Source organism: Notamacropus eugenii, chromosome 4, assembly GCF_028372415.1.
Source record: "Notamacropus eugenii isolate mMacEug1 chromosome 4, mMacEug1.pri_v2, whole genome shotgun sequence".
In the NCBI taxonomy this organism is placed as follows: Eukaryota; Metazoa; Chordata; class Mammalia; order Diprotodontia; family Macropodidae; genus Notamacropus; species Notamacropus eugenii.
The window spans coordinates 351,486,386-351,495,442 of record NC_092875.1 but is presented as its reverse complement, the minus strand read 5'-3'; the positions used below and the strand labels follow the sequence as shown (position 1 = coordinate 351,495,442).

Below are 9,057 nucleotides of genomic sequence, written 5' to 3'. Positions count from 1 at the left end.
AAGGTCCCTGGGTTGGGTTAAACAGTATACATCCGAATCTGAGTCCTATCACTTAATACCTGCGTGATTTTGGACAAAATGTTCAGCCTCTCTGAGATTTTCTTACCTGTCAAATGAGAAGAATGAGATAATCTTTAAACTTTTCTATCTAAATTTACAAAAATAATATATCATTTCCCATATGGAGTTCAATCAACTTTCCTTTTTCTATTAACAGTTCTGGGCCCAGCTCATTGTCCAACTTTGATATGTAGCTAAAAATCTGTGTTATTGACTAACTCTGATCTTTTCATTCAACTGAAACTCATCAACTGAAACTGCATGCCAGCATGCATTCTTCAATACTTCACTTTCCTGTGTGGACTAATAAACTGGTCTTTTTTGAGAGGCCATGAATGTAATTAAGGATGGCCTAAAGTGTTATGGGATTTGACATAGTTAATAAATAAGCATTTATTAAGTTCCTACCATGTGTCAAGTACTGTGCTAGGCAAAATAAAGCAAAAAAAAAAAAAAGTCGTGTTCCTTTAGGAGCTCTAGGTGGACAAACATAGAAATAACTGCATGTAAACAAGCTATATATAGGTTAATTTGAAAATTATCAACAGAGAGAATACACTAGAATCAAGAGGAGTCTGGAAAGGCTTCCTATAGAAGATAATGTTTTAGCTGGGACTTGAAGGAAGCTAGGGTGAATCTTCTAGTTATGAGAGAAAACTAGTAAAAATGCCTGGAGCCAAGAGATGGAATGATTTCTTCAAGGAACAGCAAGGAGGCCAACATTTTTGGGTTAAAGAATATGGAGGGGGAGAGGTTCTGAGGTATGTGAAGATTGTAAAGGTAGTCAAAGTAGGTTATGAAATGCTTTGAATGCCAAAAGATTTTAATCTTAAAGGTAATAGGAATCCACTCTAGTTTCTTGGGTAGTAGGGTAATGATTAGACCTGAACTTTAGGAAAACCATTTTGGTGGCTTAAATGAAGGATACACTCCATGGGTAAATGGGGACTATAGGAGGCAGAATAACCAAGTGGTTATTACAATAGTCCAGGTATGGGGTTATGAAGGTTTGTATTAGGGCAGTGACAATATCAGAGGAGGGAAGGGAGTATATTTGACATGTACTGCAAAGGTGAAATGGACATGCTTCAGCAAAATATGATAGTACATTAACTATAAACATGAGTATTTTGAGAATTCTACTGTCTGTAGAGTTATGTTCCATTTAGAAGTCAACCTCATCCTTTCAATCACCCAGGTTTGCAACCTGAAGTAATTCACAATACTTCCTATTTCTTCATCCCTCATCAATCAGTTACCAAATTGTATCACTTCTACCTCTTCAACATCTATCGGTCTCTTTTTTTCTCCTCTGATATTACCATCACCTATTTTAGGCTCTCTTCCCCTCTTGCCTGTACAATTTTAATTCCCTTCTAAGTGGTTTCCTTGTATCCATCCTCTTTCCTTTCCTATTCATCCTCCATGAAACTTCCAAATTGACATAAAAGTGGAAGGCAACTTGGAGTTCAATTAGCCCAACAACCTCATTGTGAGGCTAACACAATACATCTATTCTTTATAAATTCTCAGAAATAATTTGAAAATTTTTCTTCTTAAGTCTTTCACATATTGCCCTCTTTTGCCCACCCTCTCTATTGATGACCATATTGCCATTTAGTTCAATGAAATAAAAAAGAGGGAGCTTTCTTTTCCTCTTTTCTTCATTCCACATCTCTCTGACATCATTCTCTACTCTCTTCTCTTTCACTGCAGTATTTAACAAAGAGATAGCCTTTCTCTAGCCACAGCTAAACTCCATGTATGCAACTTTGGTTCATTCCCCTCCCGTCTTTCTTTTTAGAAGATTGACCCCACATTCTTCATAATTGCCAACCTTTTCCTTATCTATTAAATCCTTCTTATTGGTATTCATTTGTTTTTCACTTTTGTCAGACTCTTTGTGACCCCACTGGGGATTTTCTTGGCAAAGATGCTGAATTAGTTTTGCATTTCCTTTCTAGCCTCCATTATACTTGGCAGAAATGGAGACAAAGAGGGTTCAAGTCAGTTGCCTATGGTCACACAGCTAGAAAGATATGAACTTCACAAATGGGAACTCAGGATGAGTCTTTCTGACTCTAGGTCCAGCACTCTATCCAAGGAGCCACTTAGATTTTCAACTTTAGTAGGTGCTAAAGCTAAACAAATCCATGTTGATCAGATTGATAGAGCAAAATATAATCTTAAGGGCTATCTTGCAACAAGTATGTCCCACGCTCTTTATCCCAAAGATTCTTGAATATATACAATTATAGAGATAACATTTGTCAGCAATGCCTTGATTAACAATATCAAGTGAGACATAAAAGAGAGAGACATGGTCACCATTGTCCCAAGTAATTTTCCGTGCAAAGTCAAAATGGAAGAGAGCTTCAATACATACATACATACATACATACATACATACATACATACATACATACATATGTAATGAAGTACTACAAATATTCTTGTTCATGTATTATATGATGCTGAGGCATAAAGTCTCAGAATAGCATACATACATACATACATATATATGTGTGTGTGTGTGTGTGTGTGTGTGTGTGTGTGTATACCTCTTATGTCCTGAGTGCTAAGTATTGCAGTCCAATGAAGGAAGACAGTACACAAAAGAAACCTGGAAAAACTGGAGGAATACCAAGAAGTACCTGAGCACTTAGTGCAGGTGCACCTTATTCTGTCTATGGAGCTAAAACCAAGTGAATTGGAAAGTCCAATTTATGTCCTCTTTAAAAGAAAGCTTTGGGAGGGGTTATATGCTTCACGTTCCAGCCCTTTAATCAGGAAGGAAGAGAAGCTGAGGAAGATGAGGAGTGTGATGTCTAAGGCTAAATTGCATCAGTTCAATATGACATAATTAATATTGGATAAAATAAATATATTTAAAATGCCTCTTGCCAAAGACTAACATGCAGTTAAAATAGATGTCTGCTGAGTTGGAACACCCATAATATACTTTTGAAAAACCTGACAAGTAGACAATGATTGTGGATTAGAAATAAATAAGTAGAAGAAAGAGGACTGGATTGCATCTGCAAAATTGTTCAGTCCTTTCATTGATCCCAATTGATACCATCTTTTTATCATCAACATTCTTCTTGCAATGTAGTAGTTATTTTCATAAAAGTGTTATAGAAGTGAGAAAGTGGAAGTACAGGTTAGTATTTATTGAAATTATTTGCCCTTTGATAGTATTACTATTATACATAATTTTTAAGCAATCATTTCCTGTTTTTCCCCACTTTTCCTGAGTTCATCATCAATTCCCCAGTGTAATCAAAATTCTGTCAATCCTGACATGAATTCCTTCGATGTACTTAGAAGTTATTTGGTCTAGTTGTTTTTTCCTATCTTTATATTCTTCAGAGTCATTTCTATTTCCTTATCTAGAACATTGGTTACTAAGATACTTGAGTTCAAAAATGGTGGCCCTACTTTCACTGATGAAAAACATGTTATCAAAATTATGATAGATCTCTTATCATTCATTTTTTTTGCCCCTTGCAATTATTCTTAGGTTGATCAGATTTCATCATGTTCTAAGACAAAGTCTTGTAAGCTTTTTTCCTCTTCTTTTCACTGTTTTCCAAGGTGATATGCTCCATAATTTTTTTCCATCCTTTTCCATAATGTTTCTTTTTTTAGATATTTGAAATAGAACTTTATTATGATCTAAATAAAAAAGGAGGGGCAGAGCCAAGATGGCGGAGTAGAAAGACACACATACACATAGCTCTGAACCCACAACCCATAGAATATATGTAAAAAAGAACCCCCAGCGAATTCTGGAGCATCAGAAGCCACAGAATGGTGGAGCAGAGGAGATTTCTGTTCCAGAGAGCCCTGCAAACCCCTCACAAAAGGGCCATCACACTGGGGACATGGAGTTGAGCCCAGCCCCTCCGTAGCCACGGCACCGAGAGGAGCAGATCTGAGCAGGCTTCAGGGATGGAATCTCCAGCAGCTGCGTGGATCCCTCCACCCACAGGTGATGGGGATCGGTGAGAGGGTCTTTTTGGCAGGTCGAGAGGCGAATGGGGTGCCCCCATAACTCAGGCCCCCTTGGGAGGCAACAGCGAAGGCGGGAGCAGACTGGGGCTCCGGATCCACTGTTGAAGGTCTCTGCATAAACCCCCTGAGAGAACTGAGCCCATGAGGTGGCCCTGCCCCCCACCCTCCCAGCAGCTGAACTTAATCTCACACTGACTAGCAGCCCTGCCCCCACCCAAAGCCCTGAGGCTGGGAAGCAGCATTTGAATCTCAGACCCCAAGCACTGGCTGGGCAGATCTGGAGGCGAAGTGGGTGTGAAGAGAATATTCAGAAGTCAAGTCACTGGCTGGGAAAATGCCCAGAAAAGGGAAAAGAAATAAGACTATAGAAGGTTACTTTCTTGGTGAACAGGCATTTCCTCCCTTCCTTTCTGATGAGGAAGAACAATGCTTACCATCAGGTAAAGACACAGAAGTCAAGGCTTCTGAATCCCAACCCATTCAATGGGCTCAGGTCATGAAAGAGCTCAAAAAGGATTTTGAAAATCAAGTTAAAGAGGTGGAGGAAAAGCTGGGAAGAGCAATGAGAGACATGCAAGCAAAGCATGAACAGCAGGTCAGCACCCTGCTAAAAGAGACCCAAAAAAATGCTGAAGAAAATAACACCTTGAAAAATAGGCTAACTCAATTGGCAAAAGAGGTTCAAAAAGCCAATGAGGAGAAGAATGCTTTCAAAAGCAGAATTGGCCAAATGGAAAAGGAGATTCTAAAGCTCACTGAAGAAAATAGTTCTTTCAAAATTAGAATGGAACAGATGGAGGCTAATGACTTTATGAGAAACCAAGAAATCACAAAACAAAACCAAAAGAATGAAAAAATGGAAGATAATGTGAAATATCTCATTGGAAAAACATCTGACCTGGAAAATAGATCCAGCAGAGACAATTTAAAAATTGTGGGACTACCTGAAAGCCATGATCAAAAAAAGAGCCTAGACATCATCTTTCATGAAATTATCAAGGAAAACTGCCCTGACATTCTAGAACCAGAGGGCAAAATAAATATTCAAGGAATCCACAGAACACTGCCTGAAAGAGATCCAAAAAGAGAAACTCCTAGGAACATTGTGGCCATATTCCAGAGTTCCCAGGTCAAGGAGAAAATATTTCAAGCAGCTAGAAAGAAACAATTCAAGTATTGTGGAAATACAATCAGGATAACACAAGATCTAGCAGCTTCTGCATTAAGGCATCAAAGGGCATGGAATAGGATATTCCAGAAGTCAAAGGAACTAGGACTAAAACCAAGAATTACCTACCCAGCAAAACTGAGTATAATACTTCAGGGGAAAAATTGGTCTTTCAATGAAATTGAGGACTTTCCAGCATTCTTGATGAAAAGACCAGAGCTGAAAAGAAAATTTGACTTTCAAACACAAGAATGAAGAGAAGCATGAAAAGGTGAACAGCAAAGAGAAGTCATAAGGGACTTACTACAGTTGAACTGTTTACATTCCTACATGGAAAGACAATATTTGTAACTCTTGAAACTATTCAGTATCTGGGTACTGGGTGGGATTACATACACACACGTGCACACGCACACACACATAGAGACAGAGTGCACAGAGTGAACTGAAGAGGATGGGATCATATCTTAAAAAAATGAAATCAAGCAGTGAAAGAGAAATATATTGGGAAGAGAAAGGGAGAAATGGAATAGGGCAAATTATCTCTCATAAAAGAGGCAAGCAAAAGACTTATTAGTGGAGGGATAAAGAGGGGAGGTGAGAGAAAAACATGAAGATTACTCTCATCCCATTCCACTAAAGGAAGGAATAAAATGCATACTCATTTTGGTATGAAAATCTATCTTACAATACAGGAAAGTGGGAGATAAGGGAATAAGCAGGGTGGGGGGGATGATGGAAGGGAGGGCATGGGGAGGAGGGAGCAATTTGAGGTCAACACTCATGGGGAGGGATAGGACCAAAAGAGAATAGAAGTAATGGGGGACAGGATAGGATGGAGGAAAATATAGTTAGTCTTATACAACACAACTATTATGGAAGTCATTTGCAAAACTACACAGATTTGGCCTATATTGAATTGCTTGTCTTCCAAAGAGAAGGGGAGGGGGAGGGGGGGAGATAAAGAGTTGGAACTCAAAGTGTTAGGATCAACTGTCTAGTACTGTTCTTGCCACTAGGAAATAAGAAATATAGGTAAAGGGGTATAGAACGTTATCTGACCTTACAGGACAAAAGAGAAGATGGAGACAAGGGCAGAGAGGGATGATAGAAGAGAGAGCAGATTGGTGATAGGGGCAATTAGAATGCTCGGTGTTTTGGGGTGGGGGGAGGGGACAAAAGGGGAGAAAATTTGGAACCCAAAGTTTTGTTAAAATGAATGTTAAAAGTTAAATAAAAAAAAAAAAGGAATGGGAATGACAGTAACAAACAAGATTCTTACCTGAATATTGTGATGGGACTGCAGCAGTCTTATATTTGAAACTCAAGGGGACATAACTCCTGTCTAAAACAGCTAAATAAGCAGGTCTAAAATATGAATTATATAGTTCTTAAATTGCCACATTCCCTCTGAAGCCCATTCATTTCCTTTGGTTTTCTGTTCTGCTCAGCTATATAATAAATTTGCAAACATTCTACACCACTGACATCACAGGACAGTTGAGTATAAAACTAGTCCTCTCACACTGGATTCCAGCTTTATTCCTTAGTCACCATCTTCATCAGGGAGTGCAATTGTCTAAGCAATCTGTAAGTCCTGCTCATACTGTGCTGCCAGTGCTGGTCTCATGACAACCTCTGGAGGTGTGACAACGTCCAAATTAGGATCTCCAATAACTTTTCTAACAAGCCAAAAGAAAGGCTTCTCAAAGTTGTAGTTATTTTTGGCTGAGATGTCACAATACCGGAGATTCTTCTTCCCGTGGAAGACAATTGATTTTGCCTTGACTTTTCTGTCCTAAATATCCACTTTATTGCCACACAACACTACAGGGACATTTTTATATACTTGTACCAGATATCAATGCCAGTTAGGTACATTCTTGTAAGTAACTCTTGATGTTATATCAAACATTATAATGGCACACTGAACTTAGATATAATAACCATCTCTCAGACCACCAAATTTTTCTTGGCCAGCTGTATCTCATACTTTGAATTTAATAGGACTTTTGTTAGGAGGGAACACGAGAGGATGGACCTCAACACCCAGGGTGGCTACATACTTCTCAAATTCACCGGTCAAGTGGTGTTTTACAAATGTGGTTTTCCCAGTACCTCCATCTTCAACTAACACAATTTTACACTTGGGGTTCTCCTTAGAAGCCATCTCAATGGTTCTTCCAGAAGTGTCTCTGTCTCTGCTTGACTGAACTATTCCATAAAGTTTTGTAGAACGGTTTATGTTCCAAACCAGTGTCATCTTTGGCTTCTGCTGCATTTCACTTGGAAAAGAGGTAAAGTATTTGACAGGCCAAAGTTTCTACATTTGTTTGTCCTCCTCATTCTGATGACTGACTTTCACTGGGTAAATTTCCATAGGAAATGATTATTTGCTATGCCAATATTTTTCCCTTATTCCATTTATCAGATTGGAGCATATTTGGTAGACCATATCTTTACTCATCTTTGTTTTTTTCTTTTAATATGGTGTTGATTTTTGTTTTAATTTTAACAGGTTTAAGGCCTGATACCATAAAGATTCAGAAATTACTCCAATATTGGTATTCATCTGTTTCTGGTCTGACTGTCCAATTTCATTTTGAGGTGATGGTTTTCAATGACTTCAGTCTGATCTATCCTTTCCAAACTCTTTTCTTAGGGAAAAAACAAAGCTTTATTTATGCATTTTGATTTATATCACAGTCATTTCTATATATTCCTTCCTACACTCCCTTGAATTAGTCCTTGAAATATGTTGAAAAAGCAGTTAAGCAAGAAACAAAAAACCAAGTATAAGACAAAACAAAGAAAAAGCACAGTGACCACCTTTGATAGCATGAAACATTCTGCACTCAGTATCCCTACCTTTCTGCTTAAAGGAGAAAATTGAATTTCGTGATCTAATTTCAGGGGCTGACTGGTCATTGTAATTAATGAGAGTGGCAACCATCCATTCAATGACTGTTTTATTTGCATTATTGTATCCATTTTGTATATTGTTGTTAAAAGGAAATTCTTTGTTAAAGCTTTCTCCCTGATTAAAGAAACAAATCTCAGGACAAAGAGAATTAAAAGGAGTTAATTAAAGTAAGTCAATCTAGCAACTCATTGATTGGGTTGATCATTGGAAATCAGCAATGGCTTCACAATGGAGCTAGCTTTTATTGATAACTTTCATAATGACAGATAGGTCATTATGATAGGTTGGATAGGTCCACATCACTTAAAGGGGATGGGCCATTCCATCTCATTTCCTTCCCCAAGGTAGCAAGTAGGTGACAATGGGTCAAGTAAAAACAGGTAAAGGGTAACTTGCTATATGATGAGAAGTAGATAATATAAAGCGGCAGATAAAGCTACAAACTTCCTCCCGCTGGCCCAACCCTGATGGACAAGCACATCTAGAAACAATGGGTCACCAAATCAGCACGACTTTCAATATTATTATCTTTGTCTTGCCTACTCATCACTGCCTCAGTACATAAAGATATGTTTAGTCCTTTCAGTATGATTGACTTCAAGCTCCCATTTTGAGGCTTTCTTGGCAAAGATATTAGAGTGGTTTGCCATTTCCTTCCCTAGCTTATTTTACAGTTGAGAAACAGAAGCAAATAGGATGAAATGACTTGCCCAAGGTCACTTGGCTAGTGTCTGAAGCCCTATTTGAACCCAGGTCTTCCTCACTTCAGATCCTGCACTACCTACATGCCCAAACTAAAGATATTCCTAAACTTATTTGGGTCACAGTCATTGTTGCTTATAAACTCATGATATGCAATTGTATCCCTGTTTCACAAATTGCAATCAAG

At 38.3% G+C, this 9,057-nt stretch overlaps 1 pseudogene; it reads right to left on the bottom strand.

Moving 5' to 3' along the window:
- Positions 1 to 6,791: 6,791 nt before the first annotated feature.
- Positions 6,792 to 7,415, bottom strand: LOC140502569 (GTP-binding nuclear protein Ran-like; annotated as a pseudogene).
- Between the last annotated feature and the right edge of the window lie 1,642 nt (positions 7,416 to 9,057).